We start from the raw sequence: 26,556 nt of genomic DNA, 5'->3' as shown, positions 1-26,556 counted from the left end.
TGTGTCTCATTTCATGCAAGACCCTCCTCCACGGTCTCGTTGTCTTGATGGTTGAATTGAGTTTTTTTCCCCCCCCCTAATTTCTTAAATGTTGCCCGCAAAGAATGTTAGTTTAATGACGTGTTGTGATTTGACCATATACAGAACATATTTGCAAAATAAAAGTTAATTGAAACAACAAACACAACATAATGAAAGCCTGGTTTGGTTTTAAATACAGGACGTAGTTCACTATAATCTGCTATACCCCGCCCCTTCCCTCCTGCAGGTTGTGTTACCTGTGCTCACACCTGTCACTGTCTAAAGCTGCTCTCCAAAGCTTTATCTCCCTGTCTCCGGAACTGTCGTCCATCTGGGTTACCCTACAACAGCGAGGACAAAACAAATATGCATTTACATACCACTTTGTTTTAATAGCGCAACTTCCGATCGCTCTGGTATCAACATAGGAGGTGAGAGTCAAGTCGGCTTGACCATCAGCGTTATTTATTATCCACCTCTTGCTGCGCAAAGTTCATTTCTACAGACGTTTTGAGGACATACTTATTGGTTTGTTGCAGTGAAATAATGGCACCTTGACCCCGTCCAGTCTATTCAGTGTTTCGGAGAGAAAAGGTTTTGTTCGTCACCAGTGGCCCATCAATAGAAGAGAGAGAGAGAGACAGAGAGAGACAGAGACAGAGAGAGACAGAGACAGAGAGAGCGGTGAGATTCAGCGCTGACTTGGTAAGACTATTTGACTATTACATGTGATATTGGACTGGTTTGTTTCTCTTATCTGTCCAGAGTTGTATGTCAATTTCAGGTGCATTTTCCTGGTATAGATAGTCATGCATTTTACCCAAACCCCATGGCGTACTATGTAGGGCTAATATTTACCCTAATAATGGACTAAATGACCTTACCGCTACTCGTTATAGCCCAAAGACATTAGCTACATGTTCTGTTTAATTAAAGGAGAAGTGGCTCTGGAAGCCAAAACAGCCAAATACTCCCATCTAAACGTGAATCAACTGCGGTGCGGTTTTAGAAACATAAATCCCTTTACTTTCATATCACATCAAATCATTTCACCGAATGCTAAATACACACGTACTGTATACAGTTCTAACCGGGTTTAACACAGTTGCAGCCGACAGTATTTTTTTTTTGTGACAACAGGTTTGTGGTGTCTGTCTTCCGTTTACACACAGGTGTTCAGAGAAGCAGGTAGTCAGTCCTCTGTCTTCCGTTTACACACAGGTGTTCAGAGAAGCAGGTAGTCAGTCCTCTGTCTTCCGTTTACACACAGGTGTTCAGAGAAGCAGGTAACTCATTAGCGCAGGTAGTCAGTCCTCTGTCTTCCGTTTACACACAGGTGTTCAGAGAAGCAGGTAACTCATTAGCGCAGGTAGTCAGTCCTCTGTCTTGCGTCTGTTTTCACTAAACAAGCGCTGTAACATGGAGATACGGCCGTGTGGGAACCCTAAACCCTACAACAAGGTGTGAATCAATTTAATGTAATTATTTCTCAGTGACCTGCAAGATAAGGTCTTCATGCTTCCTTAGCTAACACATAAGGCTTAAAATAAACACCTGAAACTAGATCCCTGCATACTGGACACGAAGAAGAAGAAAGACTGTCAGGGAAAGTTCACTTCTTCACTGTTCAACCAACCTGGTCTCATAGCATTTCGTATTATTCTATACACAAATACGAGCTACTCCGTTTAGTATGATATGTTACCTTTCGTATGGTATGTATTCATTAGTGGATGTCCATCACCCATTTCACATGATATGTTACAAATTACAATTCTTATTATATGTTACGAATTTTGCAAAACATATGATAGGTAATGTTATGAATTCTACACGGAACAAAAAATATATAAAACGCAACATGCAACAATTTCCAAGATTTTTACTGAGTTACAGTTCATATAAGGAAATCAGTCAATTGAAATAAATTCATTAGGTCCTGATCTATGTATTTCACATGGCTGAGAATACAGATAAGCATCCATTTATCACAGATAACCTTTAAAAAAAAAAAAGGTAGGTATATAGATCAGAAAACCAGTCAGTATCTGGTTTGACAATTTGCTTCATGCAGGGCGACATCTCCTTCACATAGAGCTGATCAGGCTGTTGATTGTGTCCTGTGGAATGTTGTCCCACCTCCTCTTCAATGGCTGTGCAAAGTTGCTAGATATTGGTGGGAACTGGAACACACTGTCGTACACATCGATCCAGAGCATCCCAAACATGCTCAATGGGTCTGAAATGTCTGGTGATTATGCAGGCCATGGAAGAACTGGGACATTTTTAGCTTCCAGGAATTGTGTACAGATCCTTGCGACATGGGGGTCGTGCATTAACATGCTGAAACATGAGGTGATGGCAGCGGAAGAATGGCACGACAATGGGCCTCAGGATCTTGTCATGGTATCTCTGTGCATTGAGATTAGCCTAGTTTTTGAGCTAGTTTTAGGCTAGTAGTGATTTAACCTGAAAAATAAAATGCATTATAATTCTATAGTTGTCGAAAATGAACACTCCTGTAGGAGCTATTGTGACTAAATTATGTACTTAATGTATAATTCCAAACATAGGCTAATAATTATTATGGTTGTAACAGAATTATGAAAAGTCATTTAAAAATGACGACTAGTTGTCATATATTAAGACAGAAAGTCTTGGTAACATGCTTCCCTGTATGCCTATAGGCTAGTCACAGATATCTCTGTATGCCTATAGGCTAGTCACATATATCTCTGTATGCCTATAGGCTAGTCACAGATATCTCTGTATGCCTATAGGCTAGTCACAGATATCTCTGTATGCCTATAGGCTAGTCACAGATATCTTTGTATGCCTATAGGCTAGTCACAGATATCTCTGTATGCCTATAGGCTAGTCACAGATATCCCTTTATGCCTATAGGCTAGTCACAGATATCCCTGTATGCCTATAGGCTAGTCACAGATATCCCTGTATGCCTATAGGCTAGTCACATATATCTCTGTATGCCTATAGGCTAGTCACAGATATCTCTGTATGCCTATAGGCTAGTCACAGATATCTCTGTATGCCTATAGGCTAGTCACAGATATCTCTGTATGCCTATAGGCTAGTCACAGATATCTCTGTATGCCTATAGGCTAGTCACAGATATCTCTGTATGCCTATAGGCTAGTCACAGATATCTCTGTATGCCTATAGGCTAGTCACAGATATCTCTGTATGCCTATAGGCTAGTCACAGATATCTCTGTATGCCTATAGGCTAGTCACAGATATCTCTGTATGCCTATAGGCTAGTCACAGATATCTCTGTATGCCTATAGGCTAGTCACAGATATCTCTGTATGCCTATAGGCTAGTCACAGATATCTCTGTATGCCTATAGGCTAGTCACAGATATCTCTGTATGCCTATAGGCTAGTCACAGATATCTCTGTATGCCTATAGGCTAGTCACATATATCTCTGTATGCCTATAGGCTAGTCACAGATATCTCTGTATGCCTATAGGCTAGTCACAGATATCTCTGTATGCCTATAGGCTAGTCACAGATATCTCTGTATGCCTATAGGCTAGTCACAGATATCTCTGTATGCCTATAGGCTAGTCACAGATGTGTATATATATAACACAGTGCTGAGTGAAAACACATGGACCATAGGTTACATGTTGACAATCCTAGATCTGATATACGGTTCAGGAACCTCTGATTATCTTTCTTCACAAAATCTATTCCAGCGACCGCATTATTACGTGAGTCCAATGACCGTCAAAGGTTTGTGTTTATGACAGTATTATGTGAGTCCAGGTCATTGGTCTTGACAGCTATCTCTTCCTTGTGTGTGTGTGTGTGTGTGTGTGTGTGTGGTGTGTGTGTGTGTGTGTGTGTGTGTGTGTGTAATTACACGGTAACAGAATTGAGCTTTGATGGGCGTCGTAAGGATTGGACCAAGGTGCAGCGGGTAAAGTGCTCATCTTCTTAATTTATTTAAAGAAAACACTTAAACAAAATAAACAAACGTCGATAACAGTTCCATAAGGCTCCCAGGCTATACAGAAAATATCCACCCACACAACACAAGTGAAACAAACACAACTAAATATGGCCTCCAATTAGAGACAACAACAACCAGCTGCCTCTAATAATTGGAGGTCATTGCCAAACCCAACATAGAAATAGAAAACTAGATGTAAACATAGAAATAGATAACATAGAACCTACATCCAAAAACACCGAAACACACAAAACAAACACCCCCTGCCACGCCCTGACCAAACTACAATGAAAAATAACCCCTTTTACTGGTCAGGACGTGACATAACAACTCTATGCACAAGGACTATTTTTAACAAAGTTCACTGAAAAATGGACAAAAACCGACTTAGTGGAAAGAACTGTGCAGATGCAAATGTTTGGTAATGGAATTAGGATAAAATCTCCCTTAGGGTTTTTATGTGACCACGTTTTCCAAAAAATATCTTCTCCGGATTAAAATTTAAAGATGTCTGCAGAAAGAATGGGGTGTCAGCTATGACATGGTTGGCACTAGTTACCACAGCCTACAAAGTCAGAAGGCCCGCCTACTCAACCAATCAGATGAGGAAGTGTGATGACGCAAATGCCGACCAACTTGCAGGGGTATACATGTATTTCTATTATCTATTGATTCGTCATCGATTTGGTTATTTGTTAGATATTGATTTGGTTATTTGGTAGATATTGATTTGGTTATTTGATAGATATTGATTTGGTTATTTGTTAGATATTGATTTGGTTATTTGGTAGATATTGATTTGGTTATTTGGTAGATATTGATTTGGTTATTTGGTAGATATTGATTTGGTTATCTGTAAAACTAACCGTTAAAAAATACTATGTTTTTATCAGATATTTTATTCAAACTCAGCTTGCAAGTTTATCATGTTTGTCCTCACTCATAGTTACTTGGAATTTGTAACTGAGTGTAGAAAGTAACAACTACTTTTCAACGTCCATGGACATCCGGTGTCTGTCAGTGCTCACTGGGTGAGGAGGCTGGTTACAGTAAATGGAAATGGAGGAGGCCCCCAGTAAGAGCTGGAGCATGAGAGGGTTTATTTATTTATTTCTCCTTTATTTAACCAGGTAGGCCAGTTGAGAACAAGTTCTCATTTACAACTGCGACCTGGCCAAGATAAAGCAAAGCGGTGTGAAACAAACGTACAGTCAATAACACAATAGAAAAAGTCTATTTTTATTTTACCTTTATTTAACTAGGCAGTCAGTTAAGAACAAATTCTTAATTTCAATGACTGCCTAGGAACAGTGGGTTAACTGCCTGTTCAGGGGGCAGAATGACAGATTTGTACCTTGTCAGCTCTAACCACTAGGCTACGCTCTAAACACTAGGTTACGCTGCCGCCCCAATATATATATATACAGTGTGTGCAAATGGCGTGAGGAGGTAAGGCAATAAATAGGCCAAAGTAGTGAAGTAATTACAATTTAGCAAATTAACACTGGAGTGATAGATGTGTAGATGATGATGTGCAAGTAGAAATACTGGAAATACTGGTGTGCAAAAAAGTAAATAAAACTATATGGGGATGAGGTAGGTAGTTGGATGGGCTATTTACAGATGGACTATGTACAGCTGCAGCGATCGGTTAGCTGCTCAGATAGCTGATGTTTAAAGTTAGTGAGGGAGATATCAGTCTCCAACTTCAGCAATTTTTGCAATTCGTTCCAGTCATTGGCAGCAGAGAACTGGAAGGAAAGGCGGCCAAAGAGGTGTTGGCTTTGGGGGTGACCAGTGAAATATACCTGCTGGAGCGAGTGCTACGAGTGGGTGTTGTTATCGTGACCAGTGAGCGGAGATAAGGCGGAGCTTTACCTAGCAAAGACTTATATATGACCTGGAGCCAGTGGGTCTGGCGACGAATATGAAGCGAGGGCCAGCCGACGAGAGCGTACAGGTCACAGTGGTGGGTGGTATATGGGGCTTTGGTGACAAAACGGATGGCACTGTGATAAACTGCATCCAGTTTGCTGAGTAGAGTGTTGGAGGCTATTTTGTAAATGACATCGCCAAAGATCGGTGCGATAGTCAGTTTTACGAGGGTATGTTTGGCAGCGTGAGTGGAGGATTTGTTGCAAAATAGGAAGCCGATTCTAGATTTAATTTTGGATTGGAGATGCTTAATGTGAGTCTGGAAGGAGAGTTTACAGTCTAACAAGACACCTAGGTATTTGTAGTTGTCAACATATTCTAAGTCAGAACCGTCCCGAGTAGTGATGCTAGTCGGGCGGGAGGGTGCAGGCAGCAATCGGTTGAAGAGCATGCACTTAGTTTTACTAGCATTTAAAAGCAGTTGGAGGCCTCGGAAGGAGTGTTGTATGGCATTGAAGCTCGTTTGGAGGTTTGTTAACACAGTGTCCAAAGAAGGGCCAGATGTATACAGAATGGTGTCGTCTGCGTAGAGGTGGATCAAGGAATCACCCGCAGCAAGAGCGACATTGATATATACAGAGAAAAGAGTCGGCCCGAGAATTTAACCCTGTGGTGCCCCATAGAGACTACCAGAGGTCCGGACAACAGGCCCTCCGATTTGACACACTGAACTCTGTCTGAGAAGTAGTTGGTGAACCAGGCGAGGCAGTCATTTGCGAAACCAAGGCTGTTGAGTCTGCCAATAAGAATGTGGTGATTGACAGAGTCGAAAGCCTTGGCCAGGTCGATAAATACAGCTGCACAGTATTGTCTCTTATCAATGGCAGTTATGATATCGTTTAGGACCTTGAGCGTGGCTGAGGTGCACCCGTGACCAGCTCGGAAACCGGATTGCACAACGGAGAAGGTACGGTGGGATTAGAAATGGTCAGTGATCTGTTTGTTAACTTGGCTTTCGAAGACTTTAGAAAGGCAGGGCAGGATGGATATAGGTCCGTAACAGTTTGTGTCTAGAGTGTCACCTTAGGAATCTCGGACGATGCGAAAGAGAATTTGAACAGACTGGTAATAGGGGTTGCAACAATGCCGGAAGATAATTTTAGAAAGAGAGGGTCCAGATTGTCTAGCCCAGCTGATTTGTATGGGTCTAGGTTTTGCTGCACTATCAAATCATCTGCTATCTAGATATGGGTGAAGGAGAAGCAGGGGAGGCTTGGGCGAGTAGCTGCAGGGCAAGTAGCTGCAGGGGATGCATGGCCAGTTGTAGAGAAATGCTTATGGAAATTCTCGATTTTCATGTATTTATCGGTGGTGACTTTGTTTCCTAGCCTCAGTGCAGTGGGCAGCTGTGAGGAGGTTCTCTTATTCTCCATGGACTTTACAGTGTCCCAAAACTTTTTGGAGTTTGTGCTACAGGATGCAAATTTCTGTTTGAAAAAGCTAGCCTTTGCTTTTCTAACTGACTGCGTGTATTGGTTCTTGACTTCCCTGCAGGTCGAGGGCAGTCAGGTCTGGAGTGAACCAAGGGCTATATCTTTTCTTAGTTCTACATTTTTTGAAAGGGGCATGCTTATTTAAGATGGTGAGGAAATAACTTTTAAAGAATAACCAGGCATCCTCTACTGACGGGATGAGGTCAATATCCTTCCAGGATACCCAGGCCAGGTCGATTAGAAAGGCCTGCTCGCAGAAGTGTTTTAGGGAGCGTTTGACCGCGGACCCATAGCTGATACAGGCAAAGATCAGTGATTGCTGAGATCCTGATGAAAACAGGTGTATTTGGAGGGCAAGTTGGTCAGGATAATATCTATGAGGGTGGCCATGTTTACAGATTTAGAGTTGTACCTGGTGGGTTCATTGATCATTTTTGTGAGATTGAGGGCATCTAGCTTAGATGGTAAGACTGCCGGGGTGTTAAGCATATCCCAGTTTAGGTCACCTAGCAGAACAAACTCTGAAGATAGATGGGGGGCAATCAATTCACATATGGTGTCCAGGGCACAGCTGGGAGCTGATGGGGGTCTATAACAGGTGGCGACAGTGAGAGACTTATTTCTGTAGAGATACATTTTTAAAAGTAGATGCTCAAACTGTTTGGGCATAGACCTGAAAGTATGACAGAACTTTGCAGGCTAACTCCTCCCCCTTTGGCAGTTCTATCTTGACAGAAAATGTTGTGGTTGGGGATGGAAATCTCAACATTTTTGGTGGCCTTCCTATGCCAGGAGACACGACAAGGACATCAGGGTTGGCAGAGTGTGCTAAGGCAGTGAGTAAAACAAACTTAGGCAGGAGGCTTCTGATGTTAACATTCATGAAACCAAGGCTTTTATGGTTACAGAAGTCAACAAATGAGAGCGCCTGGTGAATGGGAGTGGAGCTAGGCACTGCAGGGCCTGGATTAACCTCTACATCACCAGAGGAACAGAGGAGGAGTAGGATGAGGGTACAGCTAAAGGCTATAAGAACCTGGGGAATGGGAGTGGTGCTGGTGGCTGCAGGGCCTGGATTAACCTCTACATCACCAGAGGAACAGAGGAGGAGTAGGATGAGGTTATGGCTAAAGGCTATAAGAACCTGGGGAATGGGAGTGGTGCTGGTGGCTGCAGGGCCTGGATTAACCTCTACATCACCCGAGGAACAGAGGAGGAGTAGGATAAGGGTACGGCTAAAGGCTATAAGAACCTGGGGAATGGGAGTGGTGCAGGGGGCTGCAGGGCCTGGGTTAACCTCTACATCACCAGAGGAACAGAGGAGGAGTAGGATGAGGGTACGGCTAAAAGCTATAAGAACTGGTTGTCTAGTGCGTTGGGGACAGAGAAGGAGCAGATTTCTAGGTGTGGTAGAATAGATTCAGGGCATAATGTACAGGTGGGGTGCAGGTACAGTGAAGGTAAACCTAGGCATTGAGTGACGATAAGAGAGTTTGCTTCTCTGGAGGCACTAGTTATGCTGGGTGAGGTCACCGCATGTGTGGGAGGTGGGATAAAAGAGGTATCTGAGGCATGTTGAGTGGGACTAGGGGCTCTGCAGTGAACTAAAACAATGATAACTATCCTAACCAGCAGTATACAAGGCATATTGACATTAGAGGGAGACATAAAGCAAGGCATAAAGCAATCGCAGGTGTTGATTGGGAGAGCTAGCTAAGACAACAACAGCTAATCAGCTAAGACAACAACAACAGGTAAAATGGCGATGAATGGGCAGAGAGGGTCAGTTAACTACACACAGGGCCTGAGTTCGGGGCTAGGGGTCGACAGATAAACAAAATGGAGTACCGTGATTAATGAACAGTCCAGCAGGCATCAGCTATGTAGCCAAGTGATCATAGGGTCCAGTGAACAGCAATAGATGAAACAGGGAAGCCGCTAGGTAGACGTTAGCGGAGACACGGCGTTAAAAGAAAAAGTAGTTAGCAGGCCGGGGCTTGTAGAAGCGTCTTCACCGATGTCCGGCGAAGGCCGGTTGAGGGCACCACGGGTGGAATTACGTCGGCAGACCAGTCGTGGTGGATCGGCGGGGCTCCGTGTCGACAAAGGGTCCAGGCCAGTTGGCGAAAGAGGGGTTGTAGCTGGAGTAATTTTGTTTGCTAGCCGGGAGATGCGCCTGGCTCGAGGCAACTGGTGCAAGCTTCGGGACAAGGGCGTTAGCCACTATAGCCACTCGGTAGCTGCTAGCTAGCTGCGATGATCCGATGCAAAGGTCCAGAGCTTACGGAAAGAATCCGGTGATGTAGTGGATTCTAGTCGTGTTAGTGAAGAGTCCGGGAGGCATTAGCTGAGTAGCCGAGTGATCATAGGGTCCACTGATCAGGCTGGGAGATGGGCCTGGCTCAAAGCTAGCGTCGGGGCTGGGACACTTGGTAGCAGCTAGCTAGCTGTGATGAACAGGAGTAATGGTTCAGGGCTTACGGCAGGAATCCGGCGTTGTAGTGGAGAAAAACCAGGCTAAAAGCGGCTGGTGTCTGTGCAGACTGTTCTAACACTCTTGGTTTAATCACAAGACAACAGAAAGACAAAGAACACAGTTAGGAGCTGAATATCAAAGCCAATTTATGCTTGATCCGTTAATGGGGTCTTAGGCTTCGTATGGAGGGTGTGACGCAATCGCAGAGCCTCCGGAGGCATGCAGAGGCCTAATCAAACTCCGTACCGCATCACCGTGCGCCTATAAAATGTTGTGACAATGCGTAGGGCTCCGTACAGCTTCACAATGACATGATTGGTTGACGGTAGGAGGGGGGAGGTACGTCCTGTATAAACACAAACTCACTTACCTGACAACTTCCTTCAAGCGCAAGAAGTATGAAAGCCCTGACGTCTGCGGAGGCTGCATTGCAGTAAATGCTGTTGCGACCACTTCAGATGACGGATTGACCATGCAGAGCCTTTACCAGTAGATAAAGGCTCTTCATGGTCAATCCGTCAACAGTATGCCAGTGGAAGGGAGGACAGGTTAGTGAGCCAATTCAGTTGCAGTAATTCCTTTACTGATTTTTTTTTTTGTTGTTGTTGGTAATTCTGAGTTTTAATCACTTAATAATCATTAATAAACAAAATTGATACGAATGAATAAAATCACTAACCAATTGGTAGGTCCTTTACTTGTTACTTCTGTGAACTCTCATTATCCTCCCTCCTCATGAGGGAAGAGAAATTAGAAATTATCTTAAAGATATGTGAGTTTTCGGTAACGGAATTACAAAGCACAAGGCAATGTTTCTTAAATTTACAGAAGGTAAACAATTTATCTAACTAAATACAAGTTGATATTAGTTGGCAGGGGTCGTCACCTCAACATTATTGGGTTTTGATGTATTTATTTAAACTAGGCATGTCAGTTAAGAACAAATTCTTATTTACAATGACAGCCTACCAAAAGGCAAAAGGACTCCTGCGGGGACGGGGTCCTGGGATTACAAATAAAAATATAGGACAAAACACACATCACGACAAGAGAGACACCACAACAGTGCATAAAGAGAGTCCTAAGACAACCCAGCATGGCAGTAACACATGACAACAACATGGTAGCAACACAACATGGTAGCAACACAACATGGTACAAATATTATTGGGAACAGACAACAGCACAAAGGGCAAGAAGGTAAAGAGACAACAATACATCACGCGAAGCAGCCACAACTGTCAGTAAGAGAGTCCATGATTGAGTCTTTGAATGAAGAGATGGAGATAAAACTGTCCAGTTTGAGTGTTTGTTGCAGCTCGTTCCAGTCGCTAGCTGCAGCGAACTGAAAAGACGAGTGTAATATTCATATGTATAAACATACTGAGTTGTAATTGGATGCATTTTACCGCCGTATCATACTGTACTATGATTGGTTAAGACCACCCAGAGGGTGAGGTCATGGTCAGTTGATCATGGTTGGAGATAAGTGAACATGCCAGTTGTAGCTAGCTAATAAAGAGCTACGTTAAGGAATATCCTGTAGTACTGCATTTTAATTATTTTGTATTAAGCGTGCAAAACAAGACAACGGATGTGTGGGCTTTGGGGACCTTTAACAGAATGTGACTGTCAGAACGGGTGTTGTATGTGGAGGATGAGGGCTGCAGTAGATATCTCAGATAGGGGGGAGTGAACGGGTGTTGTATGTGGAGGATGAGGGCTGCAATAGATATCTCAGATAGGGGGGAGTGAACGGGTGTTGTATGGGGAGGATGAGGGCTGCAGTAGGTATCTCAGATAAGGGGGAGTGAACGGGTGCTGTATGTGGAGGATGAGGGCTTCAGTAGATATCTCAGATAGGGGGGAGTGAACGGGTGTTGTATGTGGAGGATGAGGGCTGCAGTAGATATCTCAGATAGGGGGAGTGAACGGGTGTTGTATGTGGAGGATGAGGGCTGCAGTAGATATCTCAGATAGGGGGGAGTGAGAGGGGAGTGAACGGGTGTTGTATGGGGAGGATGAGGGCTGCAGTAGATATCTCAGATAGGGGGGAGTGAACGGGTGTTGTATGGGGAGGATGAGGGCTGCAGTAGATATCTCAGATAGGTGGGGAGTGTTTCTGATACATTTAAGAGTTTTTCTGCTAGATGTTTTCTAAGACGTCTTTTTCCATTTTGTTTACCCATAAATCAAAGCCTTTATTTTTGCCAAATGTTTTGATGGACATGGGTTGAAAAATGTAGCTTTTGCCTTCATTCCCTCCAAAATAGACTCTTCTCTTTCATTTGACACTGAATTTGATATGTTCCTATGCACTTCACATGTTGGTGCTCATGGGTAATTTTACATGTTGGTGCTCATGGGTAATTTTACATGTCGGTGCTCATGGGTAATTTTAGATGTTGGTGCTCATGGGTAATTTTACATGTTGGTTCTCATGGGTAATTTTACATGTTGGTGCTTATGGGTAATTTTACATGTTGGTGCTCATGGGTAATTTTACATGTTGGTGCTTATGGGTAATTTTACATGTTGGTGCTCATGGGTAATTTTACATGTTGGTGCTCATGGGTAATTTTACATGTTGGTGCTCATGGGTAATTTTACATGTCGTTGCTCATGGGTAATTTTCTATGTAAATGGGTGACGTGATACCCATTCGTCCCTATTTACGCCTAGTACCACAGCCTATAGCACCAACAAGCACCTGATAGGAACTATCTTGATTTAATGATTATTGTTTTATAAGGATAACGTAGGGTAAGAACTAAATTGCTGACTGAACAAATTAAAAATATATATATATTTTTTTTTTAAGATACACAAATGGTTAACTACATAGCCTATTCATAAATCTATTGTATTATCTTACATAGTTATCCTCAGATATATGAATTAGGCCAGAAAAATAGATTGTTTACTTTGTGGATCACAAAGAAAGTCCATTAAGCTAGCTAGGTGGATCACAGTGCAAATACATTATTGTAACCATGGCTTTATTACAAATCTGTTATTGTTCTCTGACCTATGAATTGTAGACGGCTATACAGTCGACCCTAACCCAGGTCATTGACTCAATCATCAATTAATGAACCAATCAATCAAAAGGCCTTTTTTTTATATATATATCAGCAGTTGTCACAAATTGCTTTTAGACTAACCTGGCCTTGACTCCATGCAAAATGCAAACAAATTCACAAGGCCGTGCAAATATACTTTCTATAACTGTATACACACAATACTGTATACACACAATACTGTATACACACAATACTGTATACACGAACTGTCCATACTTTATACAAACATACTTTCCATGTTGTAGGCCACACACACACACACACACACACACACACACACACACACACACACAAATAAACCCACCATTATTACAACAGAGTGAATACAGGTTCAATGGAGTTGTTTGTTAATATTGGAATCAGATAACCCCTGTATCTTTTATCTGGTCTAAAATGCTTATTCAAGAGAAGGGGACAAAGTTCACATGGCTTTTATCTGCAGCAAACTCATCTGTTTAGTTTAAACCATTACATAATTGACCTAGCTAGCTGTATCAATACCACACTAATAATTGACCTAGCTAGCTGTTTCAATACCACACTAATAATTGACCTAGCTAGCTGTTTCAATACCACTAATAATTGACCTAGCTAGCTGTATCAATACCACTAATAATTGACCTAGCTAGCTGTATCAATAACACTAATAATTGACCTAGCTAGCTGTATCAATACCACACTAATAATTGACCTAGCTAGCTGTTTCAATACCACACTAATAATTGACCTAGCTAGCTGTTTCAATACCACTAATAATTGACCTAGCTAGCTGTATCAATACCACTAATAATTGACCTAGCTAGCTGTATCAATACCACACTAATAATTGACCTAGCTAGCTGTTTCAATACCACACTAATAATTGACCTAGCTAGCTGTTTCAATACCACACTAATAATTGACCTAGCTAGCTGTATCAATAACACTAATAATTGACCTAGCTAGCTGTTTCAATACCACACTAATAATTGACCTAGCTAGCTGTTTCAATACCACACTAATAATTGACCTAGCTAGCTGTTTCAATACCACACTAATAATTGACCTAGCTAGCTGTATCAATACCACACTAATAACTGACCTAGCTAGCTGTATCAATACCACTAATAATTGACCTAGCTAGCTGTTTCAATACCACACTAATAATTGACCTAGCTAGCTGTATCAATACCACACTAATAATTGACCTAGCTAGCTGTATCAATACCACACTAATAATTGACCTAGCTAGCTGTATCAATACCACTAATAATTGACCTAGCTAGCTGTATCAATAACACTAATAATTGACCTAGCTAGCTGTGTCAATACCACTAATAATTGACCTAGCTAGCTATATCAATACCACTCTACACAAGTAGCTAGCTACTAATAGAATAATAGATTTTATATATACTCTACTTGCACATTGATAATGCTAAGTGTATTAGCTATGGACTTGATTTAGTTTCTGTTGTAGTGGTGCGGGAATGTGGCTGTGTGTTTGCAGAGGAGAAATTGGTTCACATCAACACTACAGATCAGGTGGACAAAGCAGTGTTCACCACAGTAGAGAGAACACATACTAACAACTATCAAAATCTAAGGACTTACAGAGGAGATATTTATAGAAAACACACCAATACACTATTTAGTGGACACGCCACACATTGTCTCAGTAGTGAACCAGCCATCTTGAATGTTAGCAATTTGAGTTGACTCAATATAGAGAACCAGCCATCTTGAATGTGAACAAAATACATCGAGTGTACAAACATTAAGAATTTCCCATGACATAGATTGACCAGGTGAAAGCTATGATCCCTTATTAATGTCACTTGTTAAATCCACTTCAATCAGTGTAGATGAAGGGGAGGAGACGGGTTATAGAAGTATTTTTAAGTCTTGAGACATGGATTGTGTATGTGTGCCATTCAAAGGGTGAATGGGCAAGACCAAACATTTAACTGCCTTTGAACGGGCTATGGTAGTAGGTGCCAGGCGCACCGGTTTGTCAGGAATTGAAACACTGCTGGGTTTTTCACGTTCAACAGTTTCCCGTGTGTATCAAGAATGGTTCACCACACAATGGACATCCAGCAAACTTGACAACTGTGGGACGCTTTGGAGTCAACTTGGGCCAGCATCCCTGTTGAATGCTTTCTACACTTTGTAGAGTCCATGCCCCCGATGAATTGAAGCTGTTCTGATAGCAAAAGCGGGTGCAACTCAATATTAGGAAGGTGTTCCTAATGTTTGTTATACTGAGTGTAAGTTGGCTCAATATAGTGAACCAGCCATCTTGAATCTTAGCAATAAAAGTTGGCTCAATAAATTAATTTACACATCAGGCGTAAAACAAAAGGAACCCCTGGTCTGTTAGTTTCAACCTGATTGGCTGAACGCGGTACACAGCATCCAGGATTAGCATTTAGTCACCCTACTAGCATGGTGGTGGATTAGCATTTAGCCACTGTACGAGCATGGTGGTGGATTAGCATTTAGCCGCTCTACTAGCATGGTGGTGGATTAGCATTTACCCGCTCTACTAGCATGGTGGTGGATTAGCATTTAGCCGCTCTACTAGCATGGTGGTGGATTAGCATTTATCCGCTCTACTAGCATGGTGGTGGATTAGCATTTAGCCACTCTACTAGCATGGTGGTGGATTAGCATTTAGCCGCTCTACTAGCATGGTGGTGGATTAGCATTTAGTACTCTACTAGCATGGTGGTGGATTAGCATTTGGCCACTCTATTAGCATTTAGCCACTCTACTAGCATGGTGGTGGATTAGCATTTGGCCACTCTACTAGCATGGTGGTAGATTAGCATTTAGCCACTCTACTAGCATGGTTCTGGAAAGTTTTTTTTATTTTATAAATAAAGTATTTTATATAGTAAGTAATAGCATATTTAACCTTTTTGTTTTTTAGAGTTATCAAAACTCTCAACTTAATTGAACAGTATAGCCTATCTTATTGGCACCAGCCGAGAGCATCAGCCATATCCCCTGCGAGTGTATTCACTCTTTATCATTGTTGGGTCAGTGCCAGTTGAAAGTTAATTTCCTCCTCCAGGATAATGAATGTCATATTGTAGGCTATTTGTGTATCCTCTTCTTGTAAGCCGATTGGATCAGACAAAATGGTTTTTATTAATCAGTTTGCTACTAGTTCAAAGGCCAGCAGATGGCGATATTGAGTCATGTCATCTTACCGTCCAAATGCATTGTATGCAGCCGGAAATACATTCATATCCCTCACGGACCAGTTAGTCCCTAAAACATTCTCCATTTATGCTGAATGGGCTTCCATTTCCTCCTTACCTTCATGAACATTAGGCCTCCTGAGTGGCGCAGCGGTCTAAGGCACTGCGTCGCAGCGGTCTAAGGCACTGCGTCGCAGCGGTCTAAGGCACTGCGTCGCAGCGGTCTAAGGCACTGCGTCGCAGCGGTCTAAGGCACTGCGCCGCAGCGGTCTAAGGCACTGCGCCTCAGCGGTCTAAGGCACTGCGCCTCAGCGGTCTAAGGCACTGCGCCTCAGCGGTCTAAGGCACTGCGTCGCAGCGGTCTAAGGCACTGCGTCTCAGCGGTCTAAGGCACTGCGTCTCAGCGGTCTAAGGCACTGCGTCTCAGCGGTCTAAGGCACTGCGTCTCAGCCGTCTAAGGCACTGCGTCTCAGCCGTCTAAGGCACTGCGTCTCAGCCGTCTAAGGCACTGCGTCTCAGCCGTCTAAGGCACTGCGTCTCAGCCGTCTAAGGCACTGCGTCGCAGCGGTCTAAGGCACTGCGTCGCAGCGGTCTAAGGCACTGCGTCGCAGCGGTCTAAGGCACTGCGTCGCAGCGGTCTAAGGCACTGCGTCGCAGCGGTCTAAGGCACTGCGTCTCAGCCGTCTAAGGCACTGCGTCGCAGCGGTCTAAGGCACTGCATCGCAGCCGTCTAAGGCACTGCGAGTGCTAGAGGCGTCACTGCAGATCCGGCTTGATCCCGGGCTACGTTGCAGCCGGCCGCGACCGGGAGACCCATGAGGCGGCGTACAATTGTCCCAGCGTCGTCCGGGTTAGGAGAGGGTTTGATTGGCTCGGATGTCCTTGTCTGAACGCGCTGTAGCAACTACTTGTGGCGGGCCGGGCGCGTGGTTGGGTTATGTTTCGGAGGACACGTGGCTCTCAACCTTCACCTCTCCCGAGTTCGTATGGGAGTTGCAGCGATGAGACAAGAATGTAACTACCAATTGGATATCACGAAATTGAGGAGAAAATGTTTTAAAAAGTGCCAAACAAAATAAATATAAATATATATATATACACATTAGAGTCTTTTCAATGTCTTCTCTTTACAGCGATAGCCATTTGCTTTCCAAACTATTATGAAATAGTGATATGCCAGGTTGGACCTTTTCATTGAGTCGCAACAATCTATATGGTATTTGCAGCGCGAGCTGCACAAATTGTGGGTCCTTCCGACTGTAGGCAATGCAATTTAAAACAATCCACAGTATATTTAACATTGATCTTTGGCCAAGTCATGCTTTCTGATGTAGCAGGCTATTTTATTTGTGTATAGACAGGAGTAGGCTTATTAGGCTATATCATTTTGGCAATTTAATTCAATTTCCTTCAGGGGAAGCTGAGCTTATGGACACGCCACCTACGTCTGTAGCACATTTGTGATTGAGTTTTCAAATCAAATGGTCACTGGATTGATGCAAATAATCATGATTCTGCCAGGCTACTTTTATGTAATGAACAAAAAAATATAAACGCAACAATTTCAACAATTTTACTGATTTTACAGTTCATATAAGGAAATCAGTCAATTGAAATAAATTCATTAGGTCCTGATCTATGGACCTCATATGACCGGGCAGGGGCGCATCCCACTCATTGGGGAGCCTGGCTCAGCCAATCAGAATGAGTTTTCCCCCACAAAAGGGTTGTATTACAGACAGAAATACTCCTCAGTTTCATCAGCTGTCCGGATGGCTGGTCTCACGATGATCCTGCAGGTGAAGAAGCCGGATGTGGAGGTCCTGGGCTGGGATGGTTACACGAGGTCTGCGCTTGTGAGGATGGTTGGACGTACTGCCAAATTCTCTAAAACAACATTGGAGGCAGCTTATGGTGGAGAAATAAACATTAAATTCTCTGGCAACAGCTCTGGTGGACATTCCTGCAGTCAGCATGCCAATTGCACACTCCCTCAACTTGAGACATCAGTGGCATTGTGTTGTGTGACAAACTGCACATTTTAGAGTGGCCTTTTATTGTCCCCAGCACAAGGTGCACCTGTGTAATGATCATGCTGCTTAATCAGCTTGTTGATTTGCTCACCTGTCAGATGGAGGGATTATCGTGGCAAAGGATACAATGCTAATTAAGGGATGTAAAAAATATACTAGAAAATATAAGCTTTGTGCGCATTTCTGGGATCTTTTATTTCAGCTCATTAAACATGGGACCAACTCTTTGTTGCTTTTATATATTTGTTCAGTATAGATATGACATGGCTTTACCACGCAGTTGCCTCAAAGTTGAAGGAAAATACATTAAAAAATATAAAATTTCTTATCATCTTGGGCAGATTTTAATGAATGTTCTCCTAAGTTCAATACATTTTTGATCCTACCAGGAAGCCAAAATGTTCCCAAACTGGAGATTTAACCGATGAAGGATCCTCCAATCCTAGTTTAACCCCACCACTCTGCTACTCCTCACAAAAAGATCATTTGAAATGTGGCAGTTAAGATTTGAATTTTGACAACAACAGCAGTCGCTTTAACAAGTTTTTTTTTTTTCAGCTCAGATTTACTCCAGGAGTACAGCGCTGCATAGCCTATTGGCCTAGTGTTTTTATTTATTAATTCATTCATTTATTAATACACCACTGTAGCAGAAGCAGCCGGTTGCACTGAGCCACGTAAAGCTATGGATTTTGTGTTGTGTTACAGCCTAAATTAAAATGGATTAAATTGAGATTGTGTCACTGGCCAACACATAATGTCAAAGTGGAATTATGTTTTTAGATTTAAAAAAAATATAAACAAATGTTTTAAAGCTGAAATGTCTTGTCCATAATGATTTAACCCCTTTGTTATGACAAGCCTAAATAAGTTCAGGAATAAAAATTTGCTTAACAATTCACATAATACTTTGCATGAACACGATGGGAGACAGAGAGCTGGTTTCAAGCGCAGGGAGCAGCAGGTGTTTATTGGTAAAGGACCACAGGAGGAGGCAGGTAGCTGGGTCCAGGGGCAGGCAGAAGGTCATACACAGGAGGAGGCAGGTAGCTGGGTCCAGGCAGAAGTTCATACACAGGAGGAGGCAGGTAGCTGGGTCCAGGGACAGGCAGAAGGTCATACACAGGAGGAGGCAGGTAGCTGGGTCCAGGGACAGGCAGAAGGTCATACACAGGAGGAGGCAGGTAGCTGGGTCCAGGGACAGGCAGAAGGTCATACACAGGAGGAGGCAGGTAGCTGGGTCCAGGGACAAGCAGAAGGTCATACACAGGGGGTCCAACAAGCAACAGTACAGGCAGGGAAAAGGCTAATAACGTAGTCTGGGAGATCAGGCAATAGGTTGATAACAGGAAATCTGATAGGTTAAAGTACAGGCAGGGAATAGGCAAAAGGTGTCGTTAGTGAGGCAGGCAAAAACTATCATACACAGGAGGATTAAATGATGGTGGGGAAACACATAGCTCGGAATAGAAGTGTCAGAAAACAAACAATACCTCACAATGACCGGGTGCAAAGAACTGAACTAAATAGTGTGTGATAATGACATACAGGTGTGTGAACAGGTGATCAGAATTCTGGTGATTGGGATCTGGAGAGTGAGCTGCATTCAGGGGATCTACGTGTTTGAGGGTCTGAGCTGGAAAGTGGGCTATAATGTGAGCTGCGTTCAGGGGATCTAGGTGTTTAAGAGTGTGAGTTGGAAGCATACGTTACACTGTGCAATAATAGTGCTTAACATGATTTTTGAATGACTACCTAATCCCTGTATCCCACACATACAACTATCTGTAAGGTCCCTCAGTCGAGCAGTGAATTTCAAACACAGTTGCCTCCAATGCCTCGCAAAGGAGGGCACATATTGGTACACTGTAGATTCAAAAACAAAAAAAAAGCAGTAGATGGGAAAAATCTTTAAAAAAAGCAGACATTGAATATCCCTTTGATCATGGTGAAGTTATTAATTACACTTTGGATGATGTATTAATACACCCAGTCGTTACAAATATACAGGTGGGCTTCCTAACTCAGTTGCCGGAGAGAAAGGAAACCACTCAGGGTGAGGCCAATGGTGACTTTAAAACATAGTTTTCTCATATCACAACCATTAAACAGAGGGTGGATCAACAATATTCAAGTTACTCCACAATACTAACCTAAATGACAGTGAAAAGAAGGAAGCCTGTACAGAATAAAAATATTCCAAAACATGCATCCTGTTTGCAACAAGGCACTAAAGTAATACTTTAAAAACATGTGGCTATGAAATTAACTTTTTGTCCTGAATACAAAGTGTTATGTTTAGGGCAAATTCAATACAACACATTACTGAGTACCACTCTCCATATTTTGAAGCATGGTGGTGGCTGCATCATGTTATGGGTATGTTTGTAATCATTAAGGACTGGTGAGTTTTTCAGGATAAGAAAGAAAGAAAGAAAGAAATGGAACGGAGCTAAGCACAGACAAAATCCTAGAGGAAAACCTGGTTCAGTCTGCTTTTCAAAAGACACTGGGAGACAAATTCACCTTTCAGCAGGACAATAACCTAAAACACATGGTCAAATACACTATACACTGGAGTTGCTTACCATGACAACATTGAATATTCCTGAGTGGCCTAGTTACAGTTTTGACTTAAATCAGCTTTAAAATCGATGGCATGACATTAAAATGGCTGTCTAGCAATGGATCAACAACAAACTTGACGGAGCTTGAAGAATTTTTTTAATAATGATGTGCAAATATTTTACAATCCAGATGTGCAAAGCTCTTATAAACATTCCCAGAAAGCTGTAATCGCTGCCAAAGGTTATTCTAGCATGTATTGACTCCGTATTTCATTTTCAATAAATTTGCAAACATTTCTAAAAACATATTTTCACTTTGTCATTATGGGGTATTGTGTATAGATGGGTGAAAAATTAATATTTAATCCATTTTCAATTCAGGCTGTAACACAACAAAATGTTAAATAATTCAAAGGGTATGAATATTTTCTGATGGCACTGTTTCTATAGCTTAGGCTATAAACACATGACGTTATGTTTCCTATGGCCCAGATGCGATCAGAGCGTATATGTCAAGGCTGGCTCAAGAAAGCAGGAGAGGTAGAGTCAAGCGCAGAACACACTTTAATTCAAGAAAACTGTTATGGTCGTCAGAAAAAACCAACCACAGGCAGAGGGGAAAAAAAACACACGTTCCTCAAGCACACAAACCCGACAAGAAACACAATCACGCACAAACACAGACATACCTCGCTAAACTAAATAACCCCCCCTACTAATAACTAACCCAAAACAGGTGCGTGCCTACCTAGACCTAACCAACAGAAAGTGAAACAAAAAGGATCGATGGCAGCTAGTAGGCCGGCGACGACGACCGCCGAGCCCCGCCCGATCGAGGAGGGGCGCCACCATCCGTCGGTGTCGTGACAGTATAGGCTTCACCAGGTTACCTGCAGCTGTGGTTGTTGTCAGTAGGCTACAGCTGATCAGACTGAAGACTGGGGCCTTCCCTGTGGCTCAGTTGGTAGAGCATGGTGTTTAAGGCAGCATAGCTACTGTATAGCCTTCCCTGTGGCTCAGTTGGTAGAGCATGGTGTTTAAGGTAGCATAGCTACTGTATAGCCTTCCCTGTGGCTCAGTTGGTAGAGCATGGTGTTTAAGGTAGCATAGCTACTGTATAGCCTTCCCTGTGGCTCAGTTGGTAGAGCATGGTGTTTAAGGTAGCATAGCTACTGTATAGCCTTCCCTGTGGCTCAGTTGGTAGAGCATGGTGTATAAGGCAGCATAGCTACTGTATAGCCTTCCCTGTGGCTCAGTTGGTAGAGCATGGTGTATAAGGTAGCATAGCTACTGTATAGCCTTCCCTGTGGCTCAGTTGGTAGAGCATGGTGTATAAGGTAGCATAGCTACTGTATAGCCTTCCCTGTGGCTCAGTTGGTAGAGCATGGTGTATAAGGTAGCATAGCTACTGTATAGCCTTCCCTGTGGCTCAGTTGGTAGAGCATGGTGTATAAGGTAGCATAGCTACTGTATAGCCTTCCCTGTGGCTCAGTTGGTAGAGCATGGTGTTTAAGGTAGCATAGCTACTGTATAGCCTTCCCTGTGGCTCAGTTGGTAGAGCATGGTGTTTAAGGCAGCATAGCTACTGTATAGCCTTCCCTGTGGCTCAGTTGGTAGAGCATGGTGTTTAAGGTAGCATAGCTACTGTATAGCCTTCCCTGTAGCTCAGTTGGTAGAGCATGCTGTGTGCAACGCCAGGGTTGTGGGTTCGATTCCCACGGGGGGCCAGTACAAAAAAAATATATAAAAAATGCATGAAATGAAATGTATGCATTCACTACTGTAAGTCGCTCTGGATAAGAGCGTCTGCTAAATGACTAAAATGTACATGAAGCACGCACTCATGTGACTTGAAAAGCAGAAATCTCTTTAGCCACTCCGCTCCTCAGACTCTCCTTCATATCTCGTAGTGGGAATAGGGCTATAGACTTCCTCTTTCCTCACTAATCTCTCCAGCCATCTTCTCTCTTCCATTGTTCAGGCTAGCCAGGTGCTGGCACGAGACCAGGTTTCAGGGAGGGAGGAGGAAGGGAGTCATGTATTTGCCCAGACCTGGCTATCCGTAATAATTTTCTAACACTTTACCTGGGCTTGATTGAGCTTGCAATGGAGCCAAAAGAATACTCACGAAAATTGTGAACCCCGCCCATCTGCCACTCCAGGCAGGCTAAAACAAACCCCGCCCATCTGCCACTCCAGACAGGCTAAAACAAACCCCGCCCATCTGGCACTCCAGGCAGGCTAAAACAAACCCCGCCCATCTGGCACTCCAGACAGGCTAAAACAAACCCCGCCCATCTGCCACTCCAGACAGGCTAAAACAAACCCCGCCCATCTGCCACTCCAGACAGGCTAAAACAAACCCCGCCCATCTGCCACTCCAGGCAGGCTAAAACAAACCCCGCCCATCTGCCACTCCAGGCAGGCTAAAACAAACCCCGCCCATCTGCCACTCCAGGCAGGCTAAAACAAACCCCGCCCATCTGCCACTCCAGACAGGCTAAAACAAACCCCGCCCATCTGCCACTCCAGACAGGCTAAAACAAACCCCGCCCATCTGCCACTCCAGACAGGCTAAAACAAACCCCGCCCATCTGCCACTCCAGGCAGGCTAAAACAAACCCCGCCCATCTGCCACTCCAGGCAGGCTAAAACAAACCCCGCCCATCTGCCACTCCAGGCAGGCTAAAACAAACCCCGCCCATCTGCCACTCCAGGCAGGCTAAAACAAACCCCGCCCATCTGCCACTCCAGGCAGGCTAAAACAAACCCCGCCCATCTGCCACTCCAGGCAGGCTAAAACAAACCCCGCCCATCTGCCACTCCAGACAGGCTAAAACAAACCCCGCCCATCTGCCACTCCAGACAGGCTAAAACAAACCCCGCCCATCTGCCACTCCAGGCTAAAACAAACCCCGCCCATCTGCCACTCCAGGCAGGCTAAAACAAACCCCGCCCATCTGCCACTCCAGGCTAAAACAAACCCCGCCCATCTGCCACTCCAGGCAGGCTAAAACAAACCCCGCCCAATATTTGTAATAGTATTTGAACCCAGGTCAGGTGTTGTTTTCCATGTGGCGAAGTGTTCATACTCTTCCTTCCGTTCTCAGGCCTATACATAGGGCCTGGGGTCAGCAAGGGTACAGGGTATCTGGGATAAGGTTGTTGGCCTAGGGCCAGGGTTGTTGGGCCCAGAGCCAGGGTTGTTGGGCCCAGGGCCAGGGTTGTTGGGCCTAGGGCCAGGGTTGTTGGGCCTAGGGCCAGGGTTGTTGGGCCCAGGGCCAGAGTTGTTGGGCCCAGGGCCAGAGTTGTAGGGCCTAGGGCCAGGGTTGTTGGGCCTAGGGCCAGGGTTGTAGGGCCTAGGGACAGGTTTGTGGGGCCAGGGCCAGGGTTGTTGGCCTAGGAACAGGGTTGTTGGCCTAGGGACAGGGTTGTTGGGCCTAGGGACAGGGTTGTAGGGCCAGGGTTGTAGGGCCTAGGGACCGGGTTGTAGGGCCTAGGGCCAGGGTTGTTGGGCCTAGGGCCAGGGTTGTTGGGCCTAGGGCCAGGGTTGTTGGGCCCAGGGCCAGGGTTGTCCTCCAAAGTGTCCTCCATAATATCCTCCATAATATCCTCCATAGTGTCCTCCATAGTGTCCTCCATAATGTCCTCCATAGTGTCCTCCATAGTGTCCTCCATAGTGTCCTCCATAGTGTCCTCCATAGTGTCCTCCATAATGTCCTCCATAGTGTCCTCCATAGTGTCCTCCATAGTGTCCTCCATAATGTCCTCCATAGTGTCCTCCATAGTGTCCTCCATAGTGTCCTACCATAGTGTCCATAGTGTCCTGCATAGTGTCCTCCATAGTGTCCTCCATAGTGTCCATAATGTCCTCCATAGTGTCCATAGTGTCCTCCATAGTGTCCATAGTGTCCTTCATAGTGTCCTCCATAGTGTCCTTCATAGTGTCCTCCATAGTGTCCATAGTGTCCTTCATAGTGTCCTCCATAGTGTCCTACCATAGTGTCCATAGTGTCCTTCATAGTGTCCTCCATAGTGTCCTCCATAGTGTCCTCCATAATGTCCTCCATAGTGTCCTCCATAGTGTCCTCCATAGTGTCCTACCATAGTGTCCATAGTGTCCTGCATAGTGTCCTCCATAGTGTCCTCCATAGTGTCCATAGTGTCCTCCATAGTGTCCATAATGTCCTCCATAGTGTCCATAGTGTCCTCCATAGTTTCCATAGTGTCCTCCATAGTGTCCTTCATAGTGTCCTCCATAGTGTCCATAGTGTCCTCCATAGTGTCCATAGTGTCCATAGTGTCCATAGTGTCCTTCATAGTGTCCTCCATAGTGTCCTCCATAGTGTCCTCCATAGTGTCCATAGTGTCCATAGTGTCCTTCATAGTGTCCTCCATAGTGTCCTCCATAGTGTCCTTTCAGTGGTGCCGTTTTGAGATCAGGCCTTATTTCTATTACAAGCGTATTGGATGACTGTCATTCATATTCCATTCACCCAGTTCAATGTAACATCAGTAGGTTTTAGATACTACATGATACTCACATTTTCCATGTACCCATCGTGATGTATGAACGTTTACACTGTAGGTGCACGGGTCAAGATACATTTTGGGGAATCAAGGTCTCCAGACATTGACACATTCGAGTAAAGGATCTGAGTACTTATGTAAATGTGATATTTCATTTATTTAAGTATTGTGCTCCCACAGGGAAAGATACACGACTGACGACTCGGGTTACAGAGGATTATGAAGGAAGGGAAGTGAAGAAAATCCTACATTTAATGCGCAGTGAAACATATTGTCCACATAACTGTGAAGCAGTTAAATTTGTACTAACTAGAAATAAAACAGGTGGACTCATTTGTTAGCCTGGTCCCAGATCTAGTTTGTACTGTCTTGCTAACGGCTATGTTCATTTGCTTATACAGCACACAGAAAAGATCTGGGACCAGGCTAGACTAATATATTACTAATATAATGTCCCACTAATACTATACATTACTGGTATATTTTATGAAACAGCTCAATTAGATATAATTATATAGTATATCATTATATAATATATACAATTAGAATAGTAAATCATTATTTACTGGTTCCTGGTCATGGAATTCTTGACAAGCAGAAACCTCTATGGCTGTAGACTGTAGTTTTATTTCAGCAGAGTCGTAATCCACACATAATATAATCTAATACACATTAGACAATGGTTGAAATGCCTTGACTGTCATGTAGACGGTGAGGGATCTTTACTTAATTTATAAATATTGCAGATTTATACTTTTCTATTCCTTTCCTTTGATAGAGGCTCTTCAGTTTGAATGTTTTCCACATCAGTTAGCTAGTATTTCACCGGACTGTCTGTGTGTAATGATTATTATTAGGTGGTGCTGCAGCATCCTCAGCACCGCTACTTCCTGCAGCACCCTCAGCACCGCTACTTCCCTGCAGCCAGCCTCACGCTCCCAACAGCAAGCTGTTAAGTAAACATAGTGACTCCACATGGGGACTGAGTCAGGACTACAATACAACATTTACATTTTAAAAAATGTATTTCGCCTTTATTTAACCAGGTAGGCTAGTTGAGAACAAGTTCTCATTTACAACTGCGACCTGGCCAAGATAAAGCAAAGCAGTGCGACACAAACAACAACACAGAGTTACACATGGGATAAACAAACATTTAGTCAATAACACAATAGAAAAATCTATATACAGTGTGTGCAAATGGGGTAAGATAAGGGAGGTAAGGAAATAAATAGAGGAGATATGAGTCTCCAGCTTCAGAGATTTTTGCAATTCTTTCCAGTCATTGGCAGACGAGAACTGGAAGGAAAG

General features: G+C 43.6%; 1 protein-coding gene and 1 non-coding gene across 4 annotated transcripts in view; both read left to right on the top strand.

Annotated features, from left to right (window-relative positions):
* The first annotated feature begins 245 nt into the window (after positions 1–245).
* Positions 246–26,556, top strand: part of eps8l2 (EPS8 signaling adaptor L2) — a 173,573-nt gene continuing 147,262 nt past the window's right edge. Inside the window, exons 1-3 of one of the 3 annotated variants that reach the window (XM_082957476.1) lie at positions 246–452; positions 561–726; positions 3,921–3,967. The gene's annotated coding sequence lies outside the window, so the exon portion shown is untranslated. The remainder of the gene's footprint in view (positions 453–560; positions 727–3,920; positions 3,968–26,556) is intronic. The other 2 variants (XM_045688582.2, XM_045688583.2) reach the window with 2 other exon arrangements.
* On the top strand, positions 22,308–22,442 carry trnal-uaa (transfer RNA leucine (anticodon UAA)). Its single transcript has 2 exons — positions 22,308–22,347; positions 22,407–22,442. It is a non-coding gene; the product is annotated as a tRNA-Leu (tRNA).

This window comes from Salmo salar, chromosome 10 (assembly GCF_965601325.2).
Source record: "Salmo salar chromosome 10, fSalSal1, whole genome shotgun sequence".
NCBI lineage: Eukaryota > Metazoa > Chordata > Actinopteri > Salmoniformes > Salmonidae > Salmo > Salmo salar.
The sequence above is the reverse complement of the archived record's forward strand: the minus strand, read 5'-3'. Positions and strand labels throughout refer to the sequence as shown.